This window comes from Pogoniulus pusillus, chromosome 36, assembly GCF_015220805.1.
Source record: "Pogoniulus pusillus isolate bPogPus1 chromosome 36, bPogPus1.pri, whole genome shotgun sequence".
In the NCBI taxonomy this organism is placed as follows: Eukaryota; Metazoa; Chordata; class Aves; order Piciformes; family Lybiidae; genus Pogoniulus; species Pogoniulus pusillus.
In genome coordinates this window covers 5,430,164-5,454,902 of record NC_087299.1, presented here as the reverse complement: position 1 = coordinate 5,454,902, position 24,739 = coordinate 5,430,164, and the positions used below count along the sequence as shown (strand labels likewise).

The 24,739-nt window shown below is 50.3% G+C and overlaps 1 protein-coding gene and 1 long non-coding RNA gene across 2 annotated transcripts in view; both read left to right on the top strand.

Moving 5' to 3' along the window:
* The window catches only part of LOC135190407 (histone-lysine N-methyltransferase PRDM16-like), a 237,139-nt gene that overhangs the window by 79,915 nt on the left and 132,485 nt on the right, over positions 1-24,739 (top strand). The window lies entirely within an intron of this gene.
* LOC135190375 (uncharacterized) overlaps positions 900-24,739 on the top strand; it is a 47,241-nt gene continuing 23,401 nt past the window's right edge. The window contains exon 1 of the long non-coding RNA XR_010308499.1: positions 900-1,179. This is a non-coding gene — a long non-coding RNA (uncharacterized LOC135190375). The remainder of the gene's footprint in view (positions 1,180-24,739) is intronic.

Here is a 24,739-nt window from a genome sequence, read left to right as displayed (position 1 = left end):
CAAAAGGGACCGGGGGCCGGCTCGAGAGAGCCAAGCAGGTGAGCAGCATTAGCGAGCAGGGTCTGGGGTAGCAAAAGGGACCGGGACCGGGACCGGCTCGAGCGTGCAGAGCAGGTGAGCAGCGTTAGCAAGAAGGCTCTGGAGGAAGCAAAAAGGACCGGGGGCCCGCTCGAGAGAGCCGAGCAGGTGAGCAGCATTAGCGAGCAGGGTCCGGGGCAGCAAAAGGGACCGGGGGCCGGCTCGAGAGAGCCGAGCAGGTGAGCAGCGTTAGCAGGAAGGGTCTGGAGGAAGCAAAAAGGACCGGGGCCGGCTCGAGCATGCAGAGCAGGTGAGCAGCATTAGCGAGCAGGGTCCGGGGCAGCAAAAGGGACCGGGGCCGGCTCGAGAGAGCCGAGCAGGTGAGCAGCGTTAGCGAGCAGGGTCTGGAGGAAGCAAAAAGGACCGGGGCCGGCTCGAGCGTGCAGAGCAGGTGAGCAGCGTTAGCAAGAAGGCTCTGGAGGAAGCAAAAAGGACCGGGGGCCGGCTCGAGAGAGCCGAGCAGGTGAGCAGCATTAGCGAGCAGGGTCCGGGGCAGCAAAAGGGACCGGGGGCCGGCTCGAGCGTGCAGAGCAGTTGCGCAGGTTTGGCCAGAAGGGCCCGGGGAGCCCAACCGGGCCGGGCAGATGAGCAGGAGCTGTGCAACAAGGGTCCGGGGAACTCAACCGGGCCGGGGCCGCATCGAGAGGGCCGGGCAGGTGCGCAGGATTGACCAGAAGGGCCCTGAGAACCCAACCGGGCTGGGCAGATGAGCAGGAGCTGCACAGCAAGGGCCCGGGGAACCCAACCGGGCCGGGCAGATGAGCAGGAGCTGCGCAGCAAGGGCCCTGAGAACCCAACCGGGCTGGGCAGATGAGCAGGAGCTACGCAGTAAGGGCCCAGGGAACCCAACCGGGCCGGGCAGATGAGCAGGAGCTACGCAGTAAGGGCCCAGGGAACCCAACCGGGCCGGGCAGATGAGCAGGAGCTGCACAGCAAGGGCCCGGGGAACCCAACCGGGCCGGGCAGATGAGCAGGAGCTGCGCAGCAAGGGCCCAGGGAACCCAACCGGGCCGGGCAGATGAGCAGGAGCTGCGCAGCAAGGGCTGGGGGAGCGCTGGGCGCCTTCTTCCTCAGGTTCATCACTTTTTGCTGCCCGCTCTGGTAAGTGTTGAACATTTGTAACTTGCCTTTTATTTTTTTTCCTTCTTCTTCTTCTTCTTCCCTCTTTCCCTTCCGTGAGCGATGATGAAATGATAATGAAATGCCGCCCGCTGGAGGCGACGTGCCAGTGCCCGGCTCCAATGCCGGCATTAGCCTAATTCAGTAAGTGCTAGATGCCCGCTTTGTTTGTGTGGAGCTTGCAGCCCTATTGATGTCAAGCAGGCTGTTAAAAAGCATAATGACATGGCATTAGAGACCCCGAGAGCAATTAACAGGCTGCTTAATTAGCAAAAGGAATTAGAATTTGAGTGGCTGATCTTTGCTTAAAGACTTGTAAAAAAGCTGGAGCAGTTATCTGATTATGCATTGATCAAACAGGCTAACCCTGTCCTTAGGTAATTCTCTTCCCTCCATTGTGGTCTTTGAATATACAACTGTTTAAATATTCTGACCTGCCCCAAGGAACCAGAGGGGAGCTGCGCCCGCGGGGCTGGGCGGCACAGCGAGGCTCAGCGCTTCAGCCTGCGCTGGGTGCTGCGGGCTGGAGGCTTGGCCCCAGCGCTGCAGCCCAGCGAGCGCCGGGTGCCGTGGGGCCATGGTCTGGTGCGGGCTGTGTGCCGTGGGGCCATGGTCTGGTGCGGGCTGGGCGCCGTGGGGCCATGGTCTGGTGCGGGCTGTGCGCCGTGGGGCCATATGAGGAGAGGCTGAGGGAGCTGGGGTTGTTTAGCCTGGAGAAGAGGAGGCTCAGGGGTGATCTCATTGCTGTCTACAACTACCTGAAGGGACATTGCAGTCAGGTGGGGGTTGGCCTCTTCTCCCAGGCAACCAGCAACAGAACAAGGGGACACAGTCTCAAGTTGTGCCGGGGAAAGTCTAGGCTGGATGTTAGGAGGAAGCTCTGCACAGAGAGAGTGATTGGCATTGGAATGGGCTGCCCAGGGAGGTGGTGGAGGCACCATCCCTGGAGGTGTTCAGGAAAAGCCTGGATGAGGCACTTAGTGCCATGGTCTGGTTGATTGGCCAGGGCTGGGTGCTAGGTTGGACTGGATGATCTTGGAGCTCTCTTCCAACCTGCTTGATTCTATGATTCATAGCCTGGTGAGGGGTGGGCGCCGTGGGGTCATGCCTAGTGAGGGCTGGGTGCCATGGGGCTAACCCCCGGGCTGAAAGCTGTGGCCTGTAATCCCTTCTCCCTGCACACAGATGAGAGGGAAAGCAACACAAAGTCCCTCTCTGGGTGGAGATAAGAGTTGAGGTAAAGAGTTTTGCTAGAAATGATCCAGCGCACAATGGCCTGAGCCTGTTAGTGAAGTGCAGCAAACTGCAGCAGCAGCAGCCGGTGACCAAAGAGTTTCCCACCCCCTGGCACACAGCAGCCAGCCCAGCAGAAGAGCACCAACACCCCACACCTGGCAACGGGAAACAGCACCCAGAGCAGGAGCCCCTTCGTGATGCACTCTGAGCTTCAAGCCCCGTGGCACTTTGCTCCAGCCAGCGCTTTCATTGTGAAGCTGGTATGGCTGCAGCAGGTTCCGTTGAACCCATGACACCCAGCCTGGAGACGAGGCCTGGCCTGAGGGTCATGGGCTCGGCCAAGACGAAGGTCCAGGTGCTGCAGGGCCAAGGCATGGCCTGGAAGCACTGCTGGCCCGGCTTAGAGCTGAGGGTGCTGGCCCAGCCCTCCGGAGGCAGCGCTTGGGCCATGTGCCCGTGCAGTAGCAGGGTTGTGTGCCTGGCTGGGTGGTGCATGTTGAGCACTCACTGCTGGCCCTGGGCTCCTGGGCATGGCTTTGCCCATGCATGTGGCTGCCCACGCTGCCAGCGGGCAGGGCCAGCTGCCCGGGGTCATGCCAGGCCCCTTTGGCAGGGCAAGGGGGGCTTTCAGGGGGCAGGGATGAGAGGGGAAGCTGTGCCTGCAAAGGGAACGGGCTGGCGAAAGCGAGTTTGTGTGCAGGGCGGAGTGGGGGCGGCTGACCCCACGGTGCTGGGCGACCCCCTCTGCGCAGACACACGCAGGCTCTCAGCGGCTCCGCTCAGCTGTTGGCAGCCGAAAGCCGGAGAAGCCCGGAGTGATTGATTTTTACCCAAACAGGCACACACACACACTGCATTGTTTGCTCTGCCTGCCTTCGGCTCCGATTCACTCCAAGTGTGTTATGACACTCTCCCTCATCAAATCATCGTGGAATCGCCGTTGCGGGGAAGGGGAGAGCAAAGAGTGCTGCTGGGGAAGGGGAGAGCAAAGAAAGAGTGCTGCTGGGGAAGGGGCATCCTAAAATGCTCCCGTTTGCTTTCAGGTGTGGTTTTGTGCAACAAAATAAACAAGTGGGAAAGAAAAAGAAAGCAAGCGGGGCTGGAAAGCAGGCTCTAAACCGAGCAGGCTGCTAGCTGAGGCTGTTTCAGCCGTGGTGGCTGTGGAAGGTCAGAGTAGATGATCGCAGGATTTCTTTGGCTGGAACGTGGATGTGACACTGGCTTGACCTTGCTGTGCTTTTGGCAGGTGGTTCCCTATTACCGTGTGGCACAGAGTTATTAAAAAACCCATTAAGGGTTGTGTTTGTGCTTGCTGGAAGCCCACCTTCCCCAAATATAGAGAGATATAGTTTATATGCAGGTTTTTTCTTAGAGATTGTTCTCTTTGCTACAGGAAAAAAAAAAAAAGGCTTATTGGGAAGATTTTATTTAACACTTTTTTGGGTGCATTGTGGTTTGGAGGTGCTCTTTATTCCCTGGGATTTGTGAGAGCGAGGAAAAGGAATTAACCTCTACAAGGCAGGGGAGCTCTGCTTGTACCCAGTATAGTTTTCATTGTTTTACTTGCAGAAGTTTTGTTTGACCTAAGCTTGATTGTGTTTAGTTCCTGACAAATTATTTATTTTTAAATGCTAGTTCTAAACATAACCACCCAGCCTCTAAAAGTCCACCATTGTGTATTGTTTGCCTTGTAATAGGCTTCTTCCCCCCCCCCCCCCCCCCCCCCCCCCCCCCCCGTCTTCTAGTGGCTAGAAAGGGAACAAAAATCAAACACTCTCCTCCCAATTTAGTGAATTAAAAAAACTCATCTACCCCAATTTTCTTGCTGTGGGGACTGTTTGGGGAGGGGATTTAATTGCTCCGTGGAATCCTCTTGCAGTCATCTGAGTTGTAGCAGGAGTCTGATTTAGTTTTTTTTTAATGCTCTGCAAATGAGTCGGTTGCAATTTGGGTTTACAGCAAATCTCTGCTTACAGGAAAATTATTCTGCAGGGAAATATTTGTTACTTCGCTGTGAGCTGGTGCGAGAGAGAGAGCGAATTTGCGTTAGATTTCAAGCTGTAGGATTCACTGAATTGCTCGGGGAGTTTTGTGAGACTGAGCTTTGGGAGCTAACCCTGAGCTCGTTGGCAGCGCATCTCAAAGTCGCTCCTTTCACGCTTGGGGAGGGTTAAAGTTGAGGAGGGTTTGTTTGTTTATTTGTTTCTTTTGATTTGGTTCTCTTCCCCCCCCCCCCCCCCCCCCCCCCCCCCTTGGCAGTGCAAGTCGCCACAACAGGGAGAGGAGGGAAGTGCCTGCCTGCACTTGAGCTTTGCCTTATCAGCAGGGGCTGTGTGATGCAATAGTCAGGGAAACGTTGAAGCTGACGTTCCAAGGTCTTGGTCTAGACATCAGCTCCGTGTAGGCAGAGCTCTCTGCTCGTGATTTAATTGGGACTGCTGATGTCTTCAGGGATCTGTCCAGACGGGCACCAGTCTGCTAGCAGCGAAAAGCCTGTGTTGCACACAAGCATTTCCCTCATCTTTCTACTTCCCTGACATCTTTCTCCAAGAAAAACCCTGACTCTTTTCCAATAGCTGCAAATGTGTATTTGAAATCAAAATCTATTTTTTTTTTCCCTCTCTCCTCTGGAGACTTTTCCTCACTGATAAATGGACCATTATGCTGTTCTGCCAAAGAAGATATTCATATCTTCCAACAATTGAAAGAACATATTAATAACTGATCCTGTGTCTTGAATAAATTCCACATTAAGTTGGATAAAACATGTTTTTAAGGAAAGGAAATGACAGCAAAGCCCACGTTTGCTATCACTGGGTAAATAAGTGTGTGAGGTTATGCTTGGGTTTGAGTGCTTGCAGGATGAAAAGCAAATTGCTTTAGACCTACTCTGCTAAAATGCTGCAGAACCTTGGACTTGCTGAAAGCTTGCAGCCTGTAACTAACTAGAAATCAAAGAATGGTTCAGGTTGGGAGGGACCTCAGAGACCATCTCCTCCAACCTCCCTGCCAGGGGCAGAGACACTTCTAAACTAGACTTGGCTGCTCAAGGCTTCATCCAGCCTGGGCTTGAACACCCCCAGGGAAGAGGCATCCACAGCCTCCCTGGGCAGCCTATTCCAGAGTCTCACCAGCCTCCTACTGAAGAACTTCTATCTCAGACCCAGTGTAACCCTGCTTTCAGCTTGGGTACCTGTTTTGTCTGGTTTGGACTAGGAGGAGAATCCCTTCAGTTTTAGAGCAGTGCCCTTTCAGGCTTTGCTTTGTTTGTTTGTTGGGCTCTTTAATCATAGATGCCCACACACTTTGTGCTCTTTGGAGGGAGGGGGGCAGGGAGAAAAAAAAGAGAATAAAATTCCACACAGCCCAAGTTTCAGCACACAGGAGGGAGGGAATTTATATTGAGTTGCTGGAGTCATACTGTTGTAGGTAATCTTGACCTAATTAGTCTAATGGAACATAGTCCAGCACTAAGCATCTGAGCTCAGATTTTTCACAAAGTAAAGATTAAATTTAAAGAGATTAGACAACTTCCCCCCCCTCCCCCGTTTTTTTTCTCTTCTCCCCCACCCCCCCTGCAAGATATTAGCTGTTCAAAAATGACAAAAATGTTCTTAAGCCTCTCTGAAGGAAGGGTGACCAAACAGACAGCCTTTTGTTTAGCAATGGGGCTTGCTTGCAAGCCATGGAGAGGTGGTGTCCGGTCACCGTGTGGGACCCAGAAACATGACTTATCCATCGCCAGCAAAGCGAATCAGGCTGGGGTATTAGCAGGGGGATTAGAAGCTGGAGTTGCTAGTGCAGCAGTGAAAACACTGGCCACCCACCAGGGCTGCTGGAGAGACAAGGCTGGAAAAGCTTTCTCTACATGAGAGGAAAAAAATTGGGGCGATGATCTTCCCGGTGCTGATGTAAATGAGCCTTGGATTCCTTCTGTGGGTGCTGACCTGGTATGGAGAGCAGATGCCTCTGACTTCTGGGGCAGCATGGAGTTGCTTAGATTGGGAAAGACCTCTCAGATGATTGAGTCTCTCTTTCGAAAGCCTCTGGAAGAGCATAGCAAAACGAAATTGTACTAAGAGAAGGTTTTGAGGACACCTTATGGTAGCCTTCCAGTATCTGAAGGGGGCTACAGGAAGGCTGGGGAGGGACTATTGACAAGGTCTGGTAATGACAGGGTGAGGAGGAATGGGTTTGAACTGGCAGAGGGGAGATTGAAACTGGGTGTTAGGAAGAAGTTCTTTACAGTGAGGCTGGTGAGACACTGGCACAGGTTGCCCAGGGAGGTTGTGGAGCACAGAAGCACCCAGTGTGATCTTCGACCACATTCTGTGATTCTGTGCTCCACAACCTCCCTGGAGGTGTTCAAGGCCAGGCTGGATGAGGCCTTGAGTGACCTGTTCTAGTGGGAGGTGTCTCTGCTTATGGGGGGATATTGGAACTGGCTGAGCTTTGAGGTCCCTTCCAACCTAAGCCATTCTATGAGTCTATCTGGTAGCTTATTAGCAATCTTGATTATCTACCTCTAGCCTGTCCCAGATGTGACTGAGCTTGAATGTGTGAAGTGCATTTAAGGCAAGGCTGGATGAGGCTCTGGCCAGCCTGATCTAGGGTAGGGTGTCCCTGCCCATGGCAGGAGGGCTGGAACTGGCTGATCCTTGTGGTCCTTTCCAACCCTGATCCTATGATTCTAAGTGCCTGGGAGTTGCCATGGAGCTCTGAGGCTTCTCTTAAAGCACCTTAATGAAATTTGATGATAGTTTTTCAAACTGTCTTGGACTTGAGCTTTGCTAGAAGGCTGCTGCCAATACTTGCAAGCTGCATGGCCATAGAGAGTAAGATCTTGTGACAGGCTGTGAGAGGGGTAAGTTTTGTGATGGATATCTGAGAGGAGCTGTGGACACTGGCAGCCTCCATGGAGTTATTGATGTGCTGTACATTTTTATGCTGGCTTGATGGCTTGGGAGAGTTGTGTGTTCACAGCCATACCCTGAGCGTAAATCCAGCCTCTGAGGAACTAGTGCAGCAGACATGGCTGCAAACTTGGCTCTCTCTGGTCATTGCTTTCAAATCCTATAATGATTTGGGTTGGAAAATCATCCAGTTCCAAGGCCCCTGCCATGGGTAGAGACATCTCCCACTTGCTCAAGGCCTCATCCAACCTGGCTTTGAACATCTCCAGGGGAGGGGCATTCCCAGTCTTCTTGGGCAACCTGCTTCAGTGTCTCCTCAACCTCACTGTAAAGATCTCTGCCTTGAGTTTTGTGCTTTGAAACTTCAAATATGTAGGGACATAAAAAGCCTAAAAAATCCTTGCCTAGGGTAGGGAGTGGCAAGGACTCAAATTCTTCCCTTCCAAAAGACTCTCTTCTGCTGAGCTGATTCTGATAGTCTGGGGAATGATGCCTGTCAGCATCTCCCAAAGAGACACTGGGTGTGCTGTGAGGCTGTGCTGGCTTGCCTGAGATAAACTCACTGCCAGGTTGTGCTTGGTGTGAAGTGTTGATTGGAGCCTGTGTTGAGCTGAGTACCTCTGTCAAAGTTATGACACAGGGAGGGCAATCTGGTTAACGCAACTGGGATCAATATTGGTCCCTTCCATGGGCTTCCAGGAGCTCATTAGTGAGACAGATGATCTGGGAGGCTTTTGGACATTGTTTGGATGTGGTTTAATTGCTGCATTTCATAGGGTTTGGAGGGCTTTCAGTAGCTTTTCTGCAGGGCTTTGCATTTCCAGGTTTTGATGGGTCAGAGGCAAAACAAGAGTCTCAGTGAGTTCAGACAGCATTGTTATTTGTTAGAAATCTGGTGAGAAGCCCTCTTCCCTTGACTTAGCAGATTTAGTTGGACTTGGAAGGATTTTCCTTATCCCAGATTGTTTTAAGTCATCTAAGGTGGAAAGGCTGTGAGATCCTTCACACTGCACCCACTGTGCCACACAGCGAGCCTCGTCCTTGCACCTGTGCCTCCTGTGGTCCTCTCCAAAAGGATAAGGAAAGGTGGCAGCATCTTTAGTGAGTCCTGACTCTATCAGGAGGATTGTTCCTTTTTTTTTTCCCCTTTCTTTTTTTAACAAACCCTTTGACTTTGAAGCCTCAGCTGAAATACTTCTTGACCTTTACAAGTGAATAGGCGAGACACTAACCATGTGAGGTGGGTCATATGGAACAGATTTAGATACAAACTCATATCATCCTAGCAGAGGAATGCAAAGTCTTCCACAAAGCTGCATCATGTGTGTGAGATAAATCCAAGGGACACAAGGGGTTGCCAGACAGCCCAAAGGACAATCACTTTGCTATCTCAAACAAAACAGACAGCACTGCTTGGAGTTTTCACTCTTAAAGGTGTAGTAACCTCTCTGGTCCACTGTGAGCTACTGAGGGAGAGGAAGGGAATAGGATTTTTGGCTGTTCTGAAATTCTGGTGGTCTGCAGTAATCTGTATGGAACTGTGTGAGCACCACAGTGCCCTTGGGAGGCTGCAGAAGATTTTAAGAAGTCAGAAGCAATGAAGAGTTCAGCTTTTGTTCTGAACCCCAGAGCATCCTGAAAGAAGGTTCTGCCACTTCTTGTTTCACACACACCAGATCCTTTCTTCCTGCAACAAATCTACAAAGGCTTTCCAGGGGTACCAAGGGCTCTCCAGCTTGGAGGTGAAATTTCTCCCCCCCCTCCCACCATCACTACACTGCATCCTGTTTGAATAGTCAGGAGAGGAGGCTGAGGGGAGACCTCATGGTTTTCTACAGCTATCTGAAAGGAGACTGGAGTGAGGTTTTGGTCTCTTCTCCCTAATATCAAGTGATAGAATGAGAAGAAATGGCTTTAATAGAACCACAAAGTCATGGAATAGCTTAGGATGGAAGGTACCTCAGAGCTCATCTCCTCCCAACTCCCCACCATGTCCAGGGACACCTCTCAACTAGACTCAGCTGCTCAAGGCCTCATCCAGCCTGGCCTTCAGCACAGCCTCCCTGGACAGCCTATTTGCATGTCTCACCACCCTCTTACTGAGGAACTTCTTCCTCAGCTCCAGTCCAGCCCTGCTCTCACCTTGGGTGCCTGGGGGGTGTTGAGTTCTGCTGGAAGTCCAGCCATGAGTGCACTGGAATGGGAACTGCCCAGGCACAGCACTCCAGTGGCTGGGCTCCTGCTGGGACTCCTGAACCCTGGCTGACCTGTTTGGAGTTATTTTGTTGGTGGAAGGGAGGAAAATGTGAGCATCAGGCCTGCTGAGACAAACCTGGGCAATTTTAGTTAGAGAGATGTCAGGCTCTTGCCCAGCATCATTCTTCATTTCCTTATTTCAGAGCTTCCTCTCTCTGAGTGCTTTTGCCTTAGGACTCTACAACTGTGACCTCTGGCACCAATATTATACCTTTAATTATGTCTGCTAGACAAATACGTCACCTTCAGCCTCCTTTAGTGGTGGCACACCATGAATCTCCCCTGGCCAGCATACTCTAAGCTGCTGGGCTTTGACAGTGCTGTTAGCAGGGCAGGATTTGAAGCTGTTCCTTGTATAATCATCCCTGTGAGGTGCTGCTTTCCACCAAATGAATCAGCAGGGCTTGTATTTAATCAACAGTGATCCAGGTACAGCTTTTGCTAAGCTTACAGTGTCTCCCTGTTTCCTAGGGTACCTTTTTTACCCTGAGGTGACTCTGTCTCAGTGCTTCCTGGGAAGCTGGTCCCTGCACTTTGCCTTATTTCAGGGGTTTTAATAAGTTAGGGCTGCACAGAAGTAAACCTGCACTTGACCTTGAGCACAGCAGCAGAAGAAGGGCTACAACCCTTGGGTTTGTTGCTGACAAAGCAAACAGTTCAAACGTGAGAATTCAAATTCTGTTTTCTTTCTGTATTTATCCCTTTTGGTTTTTTTTAAAGTGAACCTATGGCAAGGGGGGAAAAAAAAAATCCAACTCAGGCTACATCTGCACCAGTGCTCAGGTTATTAATATTCCTGTTGGAGAGCAATGAGGATAAAGAGCAAATGGGGAAGAATAGGGATTTGGTTTGCTGGCTGGCACTACAGCGTAAAACATTATTAAGATGATTTGTTAAATAATAGAAAGGGTTTTTCATTTCCTAATTTTCCAGCTGCAGCTAAAGCTATCTCCTGGCAACCTGCTTCTCATTCCTTAATATTTAGACTTATGGACCAATTTGAGAGTATTTTCTTTCCAGCTATGATTAATGCTTCTATGAAACAATGTCATCGCAAGCCATCTACCTACCCTGTCAGCTTGGCATCAGTCTGGCTGTGCTGTGCTGTAATTTATGGCTTCAGCCAGTAATTTGCAAATCTAATGTTGGGGAGGCTATGAGGATCTGGAATCTGAATGCTTTTCCCTGATTTGGTAAATATCTCCCCCATTAGTAAAACAAATGGCACAGGGATCAGACATCATCTCCAAGGCTCGATAAATATTTTATCAGGCATAATGGAAATTGTCAAATGGATCTAATTGTACGATAAGTTATCAAGCAGATAGCAAAGCTGGACACGGCCTCTGCCCTCCTCTGGCGTTTGCAGGCTTTTGTCTTCCATTGTGGCTTCCTGGGAGAAAAGTAGGGAAGTGCAGAGTTCATTGCAAAGCAGGGGGAATAACAGACCCAGAGACTATCCATTCCGAAGATAAATTCTGGAGCAATAATTAACTCTGCCCCGCTTGCCTCGAAAGCAGGGCTGCAGGAGGCTCATCTAAATCTCCTGAATGGGAGCTGATATTTTTATGTTGAACTTCAACACATTGATCTAATATATCAAGGCAAATTATCCATCAAGGATACTGCTGCTGAGGTAACATTCATGGCTGTGCTCCTTATTGAAGGGGCTGAGCGAGTGGATTCAAAAGCAAATTTCAGTGTTCTGGCAGCAGCTTGCAGGGGATTATTTCATGTATTCTTTTCAAAGTTTGGGAGGAAAATGGCTTAAATTTAGGTAGAATTTTGAATGTCATTGTTGCTCTGCTTGAATTTGGGGGCAAGTGGTCAGTCACAGGAAATCCAAGTTGGTGAAACAATGAAAGATTTCTATGGATGCCTGATTTTAACAGGGTGAAATCAAAAGACTTTGCCCTGCTGAAATTCGTGCCTGTAGGGTTGCTGCCTTCAGCTTCAGCCTAGAGAGGTGTTTGAATGCATCTGGCTCTTTGTGCATGGGAAGGAGTCTCCTCCACTAGTAGAGAAAAATCCATTTACAGAAAAATGAGAACAGCTTCTCATTGAAGAAGTAAAAAAGGGAGAAGGAGAAAGAAGGAGGCTCCCTCTGCTTGTGGGAGTGGGAGGAAGGACATCAGGGGGTTCTGCAGTTCAGATCTGAGGAGGCAGCCAGAATCCTGGGGGTGTTTTGTGGAAACTTGTATCTGATGGAGCACCTTTCTCTCAGTTCTCAAGGTGGCAAGTCTTGCCATCTCTTCTTTCTGCAAGCAGGCAGTTTTCAGCTAGCCTGTTAATGGGTAGGGGCACAGGAAGATACCAGGGCTGAGTACATAACTGGTCACAAAAGTCCATGTGACTGCCTTAAACTGCCCCACCAGGGCACAGCTGGTTCTGTCCTCGTTTTCCCCCCATGTGCCTATGGTCCAGCAGTGATGTGATGTTCTCTTCGAGCTGTTTTTTCTGTCTCAGGTAGTTGATTGCTCAAAGTGAGACTGTCCAGGGAGATCTAATAGGGGTCTGCCAGTACCTGGAGAGGGCTGCAGAGGGGCTGTTTGCAAAGGCCTGCAGTGACAGGACAAGGGGCAATGGTTTGGAGTTAGGGAAGAGCAGGTTTAAATTCGATGTGAGGACCAAGTTCTGCACCATGGAGTTGGCAGAACATTGGAACAGGTTGTCCAGGCTGGTAGTTGAGGCCCCATCCTTGGAGATAGAATAGAATAGAATCCTAGGATCAAGCAGGTTGGAAGAGACCTCCAAGATCATCCAGTCCAACCTATCACCCTGCCCTGTCCAGTCAACCAGACCATGGCACTAAGTGCCTCATCCAGTGTTTTATTGAACACCTCCAGGGACAGTGACTCCACCTAGGTCGAAGCTACCAGAGAAGGCTCTGATCTAGTGGGGGATGTCCCCAGTGACTGCAGGGGGGTTGGACTGGGTGACCTTTGGAGATCCCTTCCAACCCAAACCATTCCAGGACTCTCTGATCCTATAGATGTTGTCTTAGTGCTTGAGGTCTTTGTTCAAAGGGCTCAGGAGAAATGGAAGACACTTCCTTTGTATTACTTGAAATTGTTTGGGTCTCAAACCCCCCAAACTTTCACCTGTCTCCTGCTGGGTACCTTGCTGAAGAATGTTGGAAGCCTTTTCATAGTCAGAGAATCTCAACCATGTGGTGGGATGCAGCCTCTGGTTATGTTTTAGATTAGATCTCCTGGATCTAAGGCATAAATAGAAGGACTACACTACATGGTTTTGGTTTCCTGTCATTTTGAATCAAAGTAAGGATAGGGAATGTGGTATCTTAGCAGGAACCTTGACTAGAAGTAGATTCAGGTAGCACTTTGTGAAGTGCTTTCCTTGGAAGCTAACAAGCTGCAAATATCCAGTGCTGTGTTTTTACTGTTGGCTGGTTGGGTTACAGCTACTTTCTGCATTGTAAATAGGGAACAGAAGTGTGTGTGGAATTAGAATCAATTGCAGGATGTTAATAACTGAGCACAAGGAAGATCATAATGTTCATTAACTCACTGAAGGGCAAAGGGGCTTATTTTAACAAAACACAGCAGAGAGAGAGAACTTAGACCAAGTTAGGCTTGGGCTTCAATGCAGCCTGTAGCCTGGGGCTTGTTGAGCCAAGAGAGGTTTCTAAACATAAGCCATATGCTGCTTCTTTCTTACAAATGTTCTTTTAAAGGACATAGTCAGTTACCCAGTCCTGCACTGCTCCCTGTGTGCTGTGCCCAGGAAGCATGGGAGTCGTTAGGGATGCTTTTCTCTAAAGGACTTCTGGATGTGGTTTGGTTTTAGCAGGATCTGATCATGATGGAGTGATAGCTCAGGAGACAATAGCAAGATTCTGACTTAGGTAGATATAGAATGTGCTACAGCAGCATAGTAAGAAGTGGATGCAATTCGCTTTGTGCTGATGAGGTGACATCTAAGTATGTGGTTGACCCAGCAGCAGCATGCTCTGAGTTCTAGAGCAGTGTTTCTTAAGTCTGTTTCCAGAGCAGTGCTGTAGCATTAAAACAAGGCAGGCAGGTAGAGCACCTTGGTAATAGTTCTTCCTGATGTGATTTAGTATCTGGTGACAGTGAAGAGTCTTTGTGTTATGGGGGAGTGAGGAGGGAGTGTTGCAGTGTGGACCTTCCACCTTGGACAAGAGGCAGATGTTCAGAGCAGTCCTTGGTCTGCCATGGACACCGAGGCAGACAAGAAGTAGATGTGATTGACAGTGCAGATCAGCCAGGATCTAAGCAGTTACCTGTACTTAGGGGCAAAGTGGCAGAGAAAAGGCTTAGGGCAAGCACAAAGGACTGGTTCTGGCTGCACGTCAGAAGTCTGTAGGCATCTCCTGGTCTGCCAGCAGGTGAGACAAGAGCCACACTCAGCACAGGGCAACCTACATCTCAGTCTTGCATCTGGTGTTTCCTTCATAGCCACCACTCTTGGTGGAGGGGTACAGATGCTTAGAGATTAGGGACTTAAGAGTTCTCCCCCTCTCGTTCCTGGCCTCCTCTCTCCCAGTGCTGAATTCCATGAAGATGCACACTTGGGATTTTTTTGGAGCAGCAAAATCCTGTTGATGGGTTCCTTTGTGGCCTGACTGAGGCAGGGGGAGTGCTGATTCCCAGTCTCTTCCCTTGTGAGCACTGTGTCCCCCCTAGCCTCTCTGAAAGGCTGCTTTTGCTGCTCTGCAGCATGCTGGCACAGAGCACTCAAGCATTTTGGAGGAAGGATTCAGGTAATGCCAAAGTTGTGGGTGTGAGCAAGCTCAGCCTTTAGCACCGATGGTCTGCTGCACAGCACTTAGCCCTGGGGAGAGAGCTCTTGATTTTTAATGCTGGGATTCATGCAGTTCTCCTTTTCTTTGCATCCCCTGCACACTCCCACCTCCAAATCAGCAGACCTAGATTTTTATCTGTAATGGCTTCTACTGAGAGAAAGAAGAAGAAGGAGGGGGGGGGGGAAAGTTGTTCTTAAGCATTCATTTTCTAGGCCAACAATAACCCCAGCCTAGACGAGTAACTCCCTCCTAGTTCCTATGGAGAGAAGTGTTAGACTACACAGACAGTGAGGTCATTCCTACTCACTATTGTTTCTTGATAACCCAATTAAGAAAGTGCAATATATCTAGCCTGTTTCCATTTAATTATCTAATTTGTCTGAGTGAGCTGGCCCAGCTATCTCCTCTGCACTCTGGGGCTGCTGTCATGCTAAGGACTGCTCCTGCAGCCTGCTCCCCAGGTGCTTTTCATTCCTGTGACCTATGGTCATAGACAGTTATAAATCAGGAAGGTAGAGAGAGCCATCACCTTGCCTGCCTTTATCATTGGAGGAGGGGGGGGAAGTGTGTGCAGTAGATGGAGAGGCACAGTGCCATTGCCCTCCTGCTAATCAAAGACCAAGCTTTAATAAAGAGGTTTTGTAGTCATCCATTTGGAGTTAAAGGTGGCTGGGGGGAAAAAAAAAAGGGGAGGGGGGAAAGATTTGTCAGGGTGAGTGTCAGTCTCACCTCTGTGCCTCCAGGATCATGGAGCAGATCCTCCTGAAGGGCTTTGCTAAGCCATATGGAAAGTGAAGAAGTGATTGGTGGTAACCAGCCTGCACTGGATGGGGTGAGAAGGAATGGACTGAACCTGGGAGAGGGGAGATTGAGACTGGAGATGAGGAAGAAATGCTTGATGGTGAGGGTGGGGGGACACTGGAACACGTTGCCCAGGGAGGTTGTGGATGCCTCCTGCCTGGAGATGATCAAGGCCAGCTTGGACAGAGCCTTGAGCAGCCTGGGCTAGTGGGAGGTGTCCCTGCCAACGGCAGGGCTTGGAACTGGATGAATAAGAACCTTGTGCCCTCCTTCACTGGCGCAGTGCAGTTGCTTCTGTGCCTGCTGTTGGTGCAGTGAGCTGCCCGTGGATGTTGTCCTAGATGCACTGCAAACACTTCTCAGAGATTACAACCACCTCAGAGATTTGTGGTGTCCTTGGGCAAAGCCCTACAGGAGAAAGACATTTTTGTGGGCTTCTGGGCTTAATGAAGTGGAAATAAACCACCTGGAAAATTCTGCTCTGAGTGGATTAGGGAATATTTCAGGTTTCCCCTGTTGTCCTGTTGGTTTGTCAGCAGAGCAGCAATGATCTCCTCTATGCTGGGCTTTGGTTTTTGGGAGCCAGGGGCACCCACCCCTTCCCAAGGCTGTGGGTGTGTGGGTTTGCTCCTTTCTTCTGCAGCTGTTTGAGCTGCTGCTGGTTCTGAGGAGGTGTGTTCTGTGCTATCTGCTGATAGCCTGGAGATTTTGTTTGCTTTGCTACAGTCCTGTGCAGTCCAAGCAGGTGGACAAATACCTAAGAAGGGTTTGGCTTTGTTTGTGTTGTGTTGTGTGGGGGTTTCTTCCTCTCTCCACCCCTTTAACCCTGTCGCAGAAGCAGTCCTGCACTTCCAGGGCTGTGTGTTTTGTTCAGGCTGGACAGGCTGAGGGAGCTGGGGGTGTGCAGCCTGGAGAGAGAGGACTCCAGGGGGACCTTGGAGCTGCCTGCCAATGCCTGAAGGGATCCTGCAAGAAGGCTGAAGAGCAACTTTTCCTGAGGGTCTCTGGAGACAGGCCAAGGGAAAATGGTTTGAAGCTGAGGCAGAGCAGGGTTAGACTGGAGCTGAGGAAGAAGTTCTTGAGCATGAGGGTGGTGAGACTGGAACAGGCTGCCCAGGGAGGCTGTGGCTGCCTCCTCCCTGGGGGTGTTCCAGGCCAGGTTGGAAGAGTCCTTGAGCAGCTGAGTCTAGTTGAGAGGTGTCCCTGGGCATGGTGGGGGAAGTCAGAAGGGATGGTCTCTTAATTCCCTTCCAGCCTGAGTCATTCTGTGACTCTGTGTTTAGAGTTGTGCCACCAGAAACTTGGTGCTCATCATGTGTTCCCAGCAGCCACTGCCTGCTTTGGCTAACTGCTTAGCCAGAGGATGGAGGAGGAGCTCTTAGAATTTCTCTGACCCACCAGCAGCTGAGTGTCTCATGCCCTGTTTGCAGCATGCTGTCATTCAGCACCTCTCTGTGGTGGGCTTCCAGGTAACCTGCTCTGACTAACAGGATTTGTCTGATCCCATGGCTGGTACAGCTGTTGGGAAATAGCTTTGGAAAAGGTTCTGAAGGTGCTGATTTTGTCGTAGCCTCAAATACTGAGGTGCTTGGCAAAGGGAAACAAAGCTGGTGAAGGGAGCTGGAGGTGTTTAATCTGGAGAAGAGGAGGCTGAGGGAAGACTTCATTGCTCTCCCCAACTCCCTGGAAGGAGGTTGGAGGGAGGTGGGAGTTGGTCTCTTCTGCCTGGTATCAGGGGATAGAATGAGAGGAAATGGCCTGAAGTTGTGCCAGGGAGGAGTTTAAAAGCTGTGCAGATGTGGTGCTGAGGGATGTGGTTTAATGGCCATTGATCCAAGCATCAACTCAGCACCACTGTGGCCATCAAACTACGTCCCCAGGTGTCATGGCCATGCATTTTTGAACCCTTTCAGGGGTGGGGACTCTACCACCTTGCTGGGCAGCCTGTTCCAATCCCTGACCACTTTTGCAACAGAGAAACTTTTCCTAATCTCCATCCTAACCCTTCCCTGACACAATTCCCTCTCATTTCATCCTGCCACATTTTGTTCAGTAGGATAAAACCTTCTTGTTGGGTTCATAATCCTTTGCAGTTGGTGGCTGAAATCCTGAGTTTGCCCAGTGTGCAGCACAAGGCAGCTTACTAGGCACAATCTCCTCCTCTTCAGTATTTACTTCATCCCTTCAGCGTGATATTTCTTGGACCTTCTCATCTGCCTAAGCAGGAGGATGAGTAGTGAGCTGCTGCAAATCACAGAATGGCTTAGATTGGAAGGGACCTTAGAGATCATAGAGTCAACCAGGTTGGCAGAGAGCTCCAAGCTCCTCCAGCCCAACCTAGCACCCAGCCCTGCCCAATCAACCAGACCATGGCACTAAGTGCCCCAGCCAGGCTTGGCTTCAACACCTCCAGGCACACAGACTCCACCACCTCCCTGGGCAGCCCATTCCAATGCCAATCACTCTCTCTGCCAACAACTTCCTCCTGACATCCAGCCTAGACCTCCCCTGGCACAGCTTGAGACTCTATCCCCTTCTTCTGTTGCTGCTTGCCTGGCAGCAGAGAAGAAAATCATCTACTCCAACCTCTTTTGGACCTCAGCTTGTAGTCCCAGTAGTAGTAGTCTGCTCATAGGCAGAAGGACCTTTGCCACCTAAACCAAATGTCCTAGTGCCTAATGTGCCATTTCACATGGATGTGACCTCCATCTGTCTTGCTGTGCATGGATGGGACTGTTAGTGGTGGAGTGTAGCTGAAGTGAGCCCCCAGAGTGGTTGTCCCTTTGCACCTGTGGTTTGCTTCCTAGCAGAATGTTCTGTGAAGTGCTTGGCTGAATGCCAGGAAGTCAGGAAAAAATGTTCATCAATCCTGAAAGCTTTGCATATTTCTCCTCTCTGCTTATTCCTTCAAATATTTGTTCTGTGAAGGGACAACACTGCCTGTTTGTTATTCCCTGCTTTAAGAAGGTTGGGTGCCCAGCTGGGGCACTGTTTTGTGCTGCTGTCTGCTCGCTGCTTGCTGCAGGTCTGCTCCCACGATGTGGTGTTTGAGAGCACTTCTGCAGCGACTTACAGCAAGGACCCTCAACAGCAAAAAGCTGTTTGAGAAGCCAGGGAGCTGAGTGTGATTGCTCCAAGCACTGAGCAGGTACTTGAGAAGTCAAACATGGTCAGAGCAAACACATCTGCTAGCATAGTTAGGGGCTGAGCTGGTAACCTGTGGGATCTCTACCCACTTGGATCCATGGCTGGTTTCAGATCCAAAACAAGAGGACCTACTCACTGGGTCTCTCTTTTCCAGGGAGCAAGACCTCTTTCAGATAACTGGGGGACCCCATCTAGCAAATCATAGCAATGCTTAGACTAGTTTGGGTTGGAAAAGCCTTCTGAGATCATCCAGTCCAACTATCCAAGATCAGTGTGGGCACTAATCTGTGTCCCCAAGAGCCATGGCCACAGGTTGCTTGAACGCCTCCAGGGATGGAGACTCCACCACCTCCCTGGGCAGCCTGTGCCAATCTCTGAGCACTCTTGCAGCAAAGATATTTTTCCTCATCTCCAGTCTAACCCTCCCCTGGCACAATTCCAGGCCATTTCCTCTCCAATCACTTGAGACTAGGGAGCAGAGACCAACCCCACCTCACTGCAACCTCCTTTCAGGGAGCTGTGGAGGGCAGTGAGCTCTCCCTTCAGCCTCCTCTTCTGCAGACTGAACACCCCATGCTCCCTCAGCTGCTGCTCCCCAGCCCTGCTCTCCAAACCCTTCCCCAGTTTTGTTGCCCTTCTCTGGACATGCTCCAGCCCCTTAATGTCCTTCTTGGAGTGAGGAGCTAAAAACTAACCCCAGGGTTTGAGGTGTAGCCTCCCCAGTGTTAAGGACAGGGCACAGGGCAAATGTTAATTCGTAGACTCCAAGAGTAGATGTTTGGGACTTGAAAGCTGTGCAAAAGTTGGTGTGTTGCCCTCAGTGAGCATCTTACTGAATCCTCTCCTCTTACTGTCCCTCCCCCCTCAGCCTGAGGAGTCACAAGAGGGAAGTTTGCATCCTTTCCTGTGGCAAAACGCCGGAGCAGGATCCTGTGCTCGTTTCCATTCTGATCAAAGACAAAACAACTAAATTAAATTGGAAGCAATCTCTGCATTACACAAGTCTGTAGAGTGCAGACTTCTCAAAACAAAAGAGGTGCAGGGGAGGCCAGTCCCCAGCAGAAAGGAGGCAGAAAGTGTCTCTGGACTAGAACTGTTCCTGTTCCTTAACTCAGAACTGAAATATTTTAACTCCTCCCCAGCCGGAGCCAGTCCAGCTGCAGAATGGCAATGGCAGAGCCCAGGAGGTTGCACTGGATGGGGGTGGAACCTGAATTGAGATGACATCGTGTCAGAGCCAGCATGCTCTGTCACTTTGCTGCAGTGGGACTATCTGAAAGTGCAGCTTGCACATGTTTACCAGGGAGATGTGTCAGCCAGAGAGAGGGGAAACGTGCTGGTGACTTGGCAGGCTTGAAATGCAGAGAGATCCAAACTGTCTTCTAGCACTGAGGTTCTTCTTTCCTTTCCTCTGAGAACTTTGCCAGCCCAGACTGTTATTTGTTGTGGTCAACCTGGCCACTGAGCCATGGCACAGAACACAATTGTTTGCAAAACCTTGCTGCTAGCTTTTGTTTCCCTAGGAATGGGAAAGTGACCTGATCAGGTATCTTGCCTCATCCAATTTAATTATTTTAAGCAAAAGAGGGGAAAAAAAGAAAGAAAAAAGAGATGATAGGGGCAGGAGGAATTCCTTGGAGCTCAAGTCACAATGTTATTATCAATTCAAATTCAGTGAGCTTTGCTGTCCCTTGACTCAGAGTGGGAACCTGATCTTGCCAAAGAGATGCTGGAGAAGAGAAGGCTGCAGGCAGGCCTCGTAGCCTGCATGGGGCTACAAGCAGGCTGCAGAGGGACTGTTTGCAAAGGGCTGCAGGGACAATGGTTTGAAATCAGACAAGAGCAGATTTAAATTGGATGTGAGGAACAAGTTCTGCACAATGAGGCTGCTGGAACGCTGCAACAGGTTGCCCAGGGAGATGGCTGAGGCCTCATGCCTGGAGATATTCAAGGTGAGGCTGGAGAAGGCTCTGAGCAACCTGCTCTAGTGGAGGATGTCCCTGCTGGCTGCAAGGGGGGGTTGGACTGGACGGCCTTTAGAGGTCCCTTCCAACCCAAATCATTCTGATAGTGTGCATCTGCCCAGACCTTGGGTAGTTGTTGTCTCTGGCATCTAGCAGAAGATGGTCTAACTCCTGGTTGTAGCTTGTGACATCCCTGCAGACACAAGCTGTAGTTTGAACTGGGACTAAGTGCAGGTATTTGAGGATAAAACCTGGCTCCTAAAATGTGGGTGCAGGTCACCTGCAGAACCTCCTGAGCCTGCAGTTCATGGCTCTGAAGTTTCCTCCCTGGTTACTGCCGATGATGGCACCAGTGAGGAACTGGCACGGTGCGGGGAAAGTTGTTCCCTCCTCTCTTAGCTGCAAGTGGCAGCAGGGAGAACACAGAACGTGGGACTGCAGGGCTGGCAGGAGAGAACTCACACTTAGGGTGTTCTGCAGAGCATTTTTTGCAGGGGACCCTTCAGCCATGAAAGCAGCATGGCTTTGGTTTAACAGATGTTGAATTATCCAGGATGGGAGCAGGAGGAGATGGGGCAAGGACTACAAACCAAACCCAGCAAAAACGTGGTTACTTCTGCAGACTTGCCCTGCCGAGGTGCCTGCAATAAAAGAATAGTTGTGCAGAGGTGATGTAAGCCCAGGATAAGTTTGTCCTGGAGGTGCAGGGGTGTTTTGGGAGAGAAAGGGGGGAAAGTGTTTGCATTTGGCAAAGCAAGGCTTGTGCTTTAAGAGCATTTCAAACAGAGCGTGGGAATTCCAAGGTGTGCCGATAGCCACTGCAGTCTCCTGGCTGCGGCTCCCTCCTGCCTGCTGCCTTACAGCCTCGCTTTGATAATGCAGCCTTGGGGAGATAACTGAGACAAAGGAGGAGTTTTCTCATCTTACAGAAGTGGCTACCCTCAGGTAAAGCAACTCAGTTGTTCCTAAGTTGCCCTATTGACCTTCTAATCACTGACAAATTATCCACTGCTTTAGTCTGCACTCTTCATTATGCCCTGTTATTAAACAGGCTAATTTCTCTTTGATTAGGACAGAATCACTGAGGTGCAATAATGACCCTTTTGATCGACTACACTGAGGGGCTGTGGAAGCGTTTCTGTGGTTCTGACACCGCTTAGATGTTGTGATAGTTGCTGTGGCAGTTTGTCAGACACTGGTGATGCAGATAGGGCAGCTGTGGGCTTTCAGGTCTTGTCTCTTCAAAACTGAAAGATGAAGTTCCTCCAGAGGTGAAGTCTTCACGTAAGCTCTGGGACCCCCAGCACAAGAGGCACAGGGACCTGCTGGTGTGGGTCCATAGGAGGCCATAAAAATGATCAGAGGGCTGGAGAACCTCTGCTATGAACAGGCTGAGTTGGGGCTGTTCAGCCTGGAGAAGGCTTCAGGGAGACTGCAGAGCTGCAGTTCAGTATCTGAAGGGGACCAGCAGGCAGGCTGGGGAGGAACTGTTCAGAAGGGCCTATGGGGACAGGATGAGGGCAATGGTTGGAACCTGGAACAGGACATCAGGACGAAGTTCTGCACAATGAGGGTGGAGGAGACACTGGCACAGGCTGCCCAGGGCTATGATTGTTCCTCATCCCTGGAGATACTCAAGATCAGCTTTGCTGTGTCCCTGTGCAGCCTGCTCTAGTTGTGGGTGTCCCTGCTGCCTGCAGAGGGCTTGGATGAGATGCCCTTCGAGGCTCCCTTCCAACCCAGTGCAACCTGTGAATCCCCTGCCCCAGAAACAGGACGATCACACAAGCCTCTCCTGCAGCCCTTCCGCCCCCTGCACACTCTGGAGCTGCAGAGCCACTCTGTCTGGTGTGGCAGTGCTGTGGTTGTGGTGGCAGCGCTGGAATTGGTAGCTGGCTTGATCTGTGCTGCTGAAAGGGGTTCAGCTCTTCCCTCCTAGACCTGCTGCACCAGTGTAAGCTGGAGCTGTGGGCACTGCATCGACACCAGCATTGTACAGGTGAAGGTTCTTCCACAGGAGAAGGTTTGTACACTGGTAAAGCCCCACCATGAGTGACCTCTCTAACAGGTGATTGACAGGAAGAGTCTGAAGCCTGAGCTCTAGAGCAGACTTGAAGTAAGGCTGAAGGGAGAAAGGAGGAAACATGCTTTGCCTAAACCAACAGAGATAACTCGATGGTGCTTGCATGATATTTTTTCATGGTTCCCATCAGTCTTTTCAGCAAAGCATTTCCAGTTTTTCAAAGGATTTATTGTGAAGGTATAGAGGATATGGGGGAGAGCAAACAGTTTAGGGGTTTAAAATTACTATTAAGTATCTTATTTTCAAGCCCCTTGACTGAGGTCCTCAGTTCAGGAGGAAAGAAATCAATGAACCATAGTCTACGTTTTGAAAGAGAACTGGGGAGCTTAAGTTTCCAGTCTGAGGCATCCTAAAGAAACCCAGAAAGCTGTCAGGACCTGTGTTCTTCATGAGCTGCTCCTTTTTGGTGTCTCTAACTGGGGCAGCAACTGCTGGGACCATCTAAAATCAGTCCTGAAAGCTTAGAGCAGTGTGTTTGAGAAGCATTTGTCTCCCAGCATCCTTGCAGCTGTGGAGGGCTGGGATTTGTTGTTCTGCATAATGTAAGAGGATTTCAAATCAGGCATTTCCCCAACACCTATGTTATGAGTTCAGAGGATTATGGAATGTCTTAGGTTGGAAGAAACCTTAAGAGATCAGCTGATTGTCCTGGAGTCCTGTATCCCCCTCTACAACACTACTCCAACCTGCCTGCCATGGCCAGAGGTGCCTCATAACTGGACTTGACTGCTGAAGGACTGAGCCAACAAGTAGACCAGACCAGAATTTAGCCCTCAGCAGCCATTGGAGTTTGATATTTGATCTTCCTCCTCTTTTGTATTAATTTGCATTCTTTTGACTCTGAGCTGTGTCATCAGGAGCAGAAGCAGAGCTGCTGTGTGCTCAGATGGGGCATGTTCATGCTGCCCTGTGCATGAAATCAAAGAGGCTCCCAAATTACCATGCAAGCCTCAGCTGACCTTTCAGAACAGAATTTCCACTGTTCTGGGCTCTGCTTTTCACCAACTGTGTGGGGCCTTCTTCAACTTCTTTTTGTTACTGGCACCAGAAAGCCTCAATTTATGATGTAAAAGCTCAGCAGAAGACTCTGGCATGTTGTGAGGGGCAGCAGGTTGAGAAACAGTTTCTTGAAGTGATAGGACAAGAGGCAACAGCTTTGGGCTGGAAGAGGGCAGATATAGACTGGAGATGGGGAGGCTCAGGGCAGACCTCATTGCTGTCTACAACTACCTGAAAGGAGGCTGTAGCCAGGTGGGATTGGGCTCTTCTCCCAGGCACCCAGTGACAGAAGGAGAGGACACAGCCTCAAGCTGTGCCAGGGCAGGTTGAGGCTGGATGTTAGGAAGAAGTTCTTCAAAGCAAGAGTGATTGGCATTGGAATGGGCTGCCCAGGGAGGTGGTGGAGTCACCATCCCTGGAGGTGTTTAAAAGGAGGCTGAATGAGGCACTTAGTGCCATGAGTTAGTTAATTAGAAGGTGTTAGTTGATAGGTTGGACTTGATGATCCCAGAAGTCTTTTCCAACCTGGTTAATTCTGTGATTCTGTGAAATCTCTTAGAGCAAGGGTGAGGTGACACTGGAACATGTCGTGGATGCCCCCTCCCTGGAGCTGCTCAAGGCCAAGTTTGAGCACTCTGGGCTACTGGGAGGTATCTCTGCCCATGGCAGGGGTTTGGAACTGGATCATCTTTAAGGTCCTTCCACAGCCACCCTGGGCTAATTGTGCTGTGCCTTTTAATTCTTTGCCTTGGGAAACAGAGATGCTCCCCTGGAGGGTCTCACCCAGATAACTCTGCTGGTGTGGTCCCTAAGTGAGAAGGAGCTACCAAGCTGGAGCTGTGTGAGTGCTGTGGGGGCAGTTTTCTGCCCTGACCCCCCCTGTTGGCAGTGCACACATCACATCAACGTGACATGGCATAGACCCATGGGATGGTTTGGGCTGGAAAGGATCTCAAAGATCATCCAGCTCCAACCTCCTTGCCATGGACAGGGACACCTCCCACCAGCCCAGGTTGCTCAAGATCTCATCCAGCCTGGCCTTGAACACCTCTAGGGATGGGGCATCCACAGACTCCCTGGGCAACCTGTGCCAGTGTCTCCCCACCCTCACTTCTTCCTCCTCTCTAATCCGAATCTACCCTCTTCAAGCTTCAATCCATTCCCTCTCATCCTATCACAGCAAAACAGATTCAGAATCCAGTCTCTTGCAGCATCAGAAAGGAACTGATGCCAGATGCTTGCAGATGGCTGGGTGTATGTTTTAGCCACTGGTGGGTTTCAGCTCTGGGTATTTTAGTCTGCAAGCTTTTGTTGCAAGATGCAAACTAACTAACTAAATGGATCAATGAAATCAAAG